Source organism: Glycine soja, chromosome 1, assembly GCF_004193775.1.
Source record: "Glycine soja cultivar W05 chromosome 1, ASM419377v2, whole genome shotgun sequence".
NCBI lineage: Eukaryota > Viridiplantae > Streptophyta > Magnoliopsida > Fabales > Fabaceae > Glycine > Glycine soja.
In genome coordinates, this window is record NC_041002.1 from 33,261,039 (window position 1) to 33,264,891 (window position 3,853).

Genomic DNA, 3,853 nt, shown 5'->3' on the forward strand with positions numbered 1-3,853 from the left:
CTAAGACATGTTTCCACAGTCTGACCATTGGGATTTGGAAATTAACAACTAATGATGTCTCGCTAAGCAAGAAGGGTGCGCTAAGCGCAATTCCAACCAGAGAGGGAATTGCGCTGAGCGAGCAGGGGTGTGCTAAGCGAGCCATAATGCAGTGGAAGTTGCGCTAAGTGTGAATTCTCGCACTAAGCACGAAAATTGGACTCTGGATTAGCGAGATGAGCTCGCTAAGCGAGATCTGTAGGTTATAAATACATTCTTAGCGTGAAAAACTCGATTTTTCACTCTCCTCTTCTCCAAAACGCCACCCAAACCCTAAAACCTCATTTTCCACCACCCAAGACCACCAGTGGCTGTCGTGAGCCGCCGTTGCTTGCTGTTGAACCCCCACATCAAGAGGAACACTTTAATCAGAGTGGAATCCTCAGAATCCTCCTTAAGGATTCGGTGGAGAAAATCCCCCAATCCTCCATTTCATAGCTTATCCGAGGTATTCTTGATTTCTAAAGCCTTCTCCTAGTTAGTTTGAGTTCCTCTTAGTGTCTCTTATGTGTTGGGTACTGTAATAGGGTGTTTTGCACTTCCTTTGAAAAACCCTAGAGAATGAGACATTGTAAATGTTATCTTTTTACAACATTGATGTTATTTTTGTGACTTTCATTGAACCCCTGTCACATTGGCGTGATCGGAATTTCAAAATGATGTTTCCTTTTTGTAGAAGTTTGAAACACCCCTCAGCCCTTTATGTTTTGACAGGGGTATTTGACCCCAAATATTGTTATTAACTTCATTTCTGAAACCTATATTAAATTTCCTTTAATTTGGCATATAGAGACTTGCATTTGGACTGACAAGCGTGAACGAGAGAGACCTCTGAGTGATGCAAAGAGGAACTGGCGGAGAGCTCACGATAGGTGAGGGGAGTTTATTATAAATTTACCATTTTTGATACCATAGTTAGGGTCAGGGAACCTGATGGAATCCTACCCCGGAAGGGCATTGGGTAGAAGACTCAAAGAAGATTGGACTAGAGATGCAAGAGAAGGCCCTAGGGTTCTCATAAGTCTTAGGGTAGATTTTGGGCCCATGGGCTAAGTATGGGCCCGCTTATCTTTGTACATATTAGATTAAGGTTTCATTATTTTTTTGGCCTTGTATTTAGGGCTCCACAATATAGGTAAGGTACCCTAGAAATGTAGGATTTTTCAACCCTTGTATTTTAGGGCATATAGCTAGTTTTTGTATTAGGGGTAATTTTGTAATTTCACATGCATTAAGTGAATATTTGATGTGTGTGGTTGGAAATAAATTTAATTGAATTGGTAGAAGCCCAATCCAATTAAATTTTAGAGGGGGAGGTGAGCATTTGCTTACTACACCCCATTGCCACATCATATAGTCACACTTTGTGCATGTCCTTCATGCTTTACATGCCTCATGACACCTAAGCACACTTAGTGGAGAATCTTGGAATTGATCTTGGATTAGTGGGCTGAACCATAACTAAAATTCACTAATCATAATTTGTGAAAGTTTGGCTCCAAAGTTTGGCTCCACAAATTCAATTTCAAATTCAAGTGAAATTTGAATTGAAATTCAAATTTCCCTCCAATTTTGTGTGACACTTAGGCTATAAATAGAGGTCATGCGTGTGCATTTTTTCAACTTTGATCATTTGAATATTAAACTTCAGATTTCAGAGCTCTTTTAGAGCACAAAATTTCGTGCTCTTCTCTTCCTCTCCCTTCATTCATCTCCTTCTTCCTCCAAGCTCTTATCCATGGCCTCCTATGGTGGTAAGCTTCTTCTAGACTCATCTTCTCCTTGAAGTGGCGTCTCCTCTCTTTCTTCCTTCTCCATTCCACTGCTATTCATCTTCCAAGAAGCAAAGGAATCCATTGATGAAGAAGATCCTAGGCCTACAAGCTCCAATGGAGCTTACAACAGAACCTAACTATGAGAATATATGTATGTCCCTGTTTCATGTTGATGTTTCTAAAAAGTAATATTTTTAACTAATGGGATGTGATATATCTATTGTTGATGAATAATATTATTTTGTCTTTATTAGACTTGTGTTGTCTGAAGACCTGGGGAGTGTGAATCTCAGGCATGATATGTATGTGTGTGTGTGTGTGTGTGTGTGTGTGTGTGTGTGTACATGCGGAATGCGACTTACTATTGATGTTGCCATTGATGACTTTAACTGACATGTGGTGAGGTTGATATTTATGATGATATTGATGTGAGATGACATTGTTAATGACGATCATGTTAACATGAGTTGATGTTGTTATTGATGATTATGTTAATATGAAATGATGTTGTTGTTGTTGATAATGTCATTGAGATGAGAAGATGTTGATATTGAAAGTGATATTGAAATGAAATGTTGATGATGTTGAAAATACATTGTGATGATGTATGTTGTGTATGTTCATGGGGGGTGCATTGACCTTGTCGGATGTCCCTGGTGGGGGAAGATAGAGTGGTTAAAGAGTTTTAAGCATCTCTGAGGGGATGGCTTAGGATCTTTAATTCATCCATGGTCAGTGTACTTGATGGTTTCATACGTTGGATGTTGTGTATGTTCGTGGGGGGGGGGTGAATTGACCTTGTCGGATGTCCCTAGTAGGGGAAAATAGAGTGGTTAAAGAGTTTAAGCATCTTTGGAGGGGATGACTTAGGATCTTTAATTCATCCATAGTCATTGTACTTGATTGTGCCCATGTTTCATACCTCATATGACACGGAAATAGTATAAACTTTGCCAATAAGTACTTGTAGGTCCTTGCGAGGAGGAATACTTGTACTAGGGGGTGTGTCACTCGGTTTGAAACTCTCTTGTGACTCAGGCTAATCATCGTGAGGGGGGAGGGGGGGAGTTGCATGTGCACGACAGGGTGACCTCGACACTTACTGCCTAGTTTTCCTAAGTGAGAGTGTCGCATGGACACGCTTAGGCTATTTTCTCGGGGATGGTACCACATTGCATCTGAGAGTTGAGGTCAGGTGCATGCATCATTGTGAGCATAATTGATTGGAACTATGTACGGGTGATTAATATTTGTTGAGTGTGTGTGTTGATTAATGAATGTTGTGTAAGCTCATGATATTTGCCTGTGTTTTCTTATTAATTGTGGTTATTTGAATTTAATATGTGTTCTTTTTATAATGAACTCACCCTTGCAATTTTGTATTGTGTGGTTGATACCTATGATGATCGCGAACCTTGTTCGTGGGAGCAGAGTGACAGCAATAGGGTGCATGAAGTGAGATTCTGATGTGGAGTCGCCGAGCCGACGTGATGACATTGGGATTATTTTGGGAGAGAGTTGTGTTTTGTTAATCAACTCCTCCATAATTTGTTCATGATTCTTTTGTTGAACTAAAGATGTAAATCACAAATTTAATTTCCATCATGTGTATGACGTGTACTGAGTTTCTATTCCTATATATAAATATATATTCACATCAGTAATGGTGTGTTGTTTGGTGAATGTATGTTGAGACAAAAATTTCTTTTATTTTTCATAAGCAAATTAAGGGAGTTTTCATTTAAAAATTGAAATTCTCGGGGATTAGAATGGTGATATCGTAGCGACAAGGCGGGTCATTACACTATGGGTTAGTCATATTAAGAGGGCATTTCCCTACTTGTGGCTAAGTCATGGGCTAGATCTTAGTCTAAAGACAAAGGCAATATGGAGACCAACAAATCTTTAGGAGTCTAGATCCACCAATGGAACCTTGCACTTCTAGATGAGCTTAGTGACCTACCAAGTTAAGGTTATGGCCATAGAAATTCCTTACCTTAGATTTCTACCTTGATAAGACACATGGGGAACATACCTTT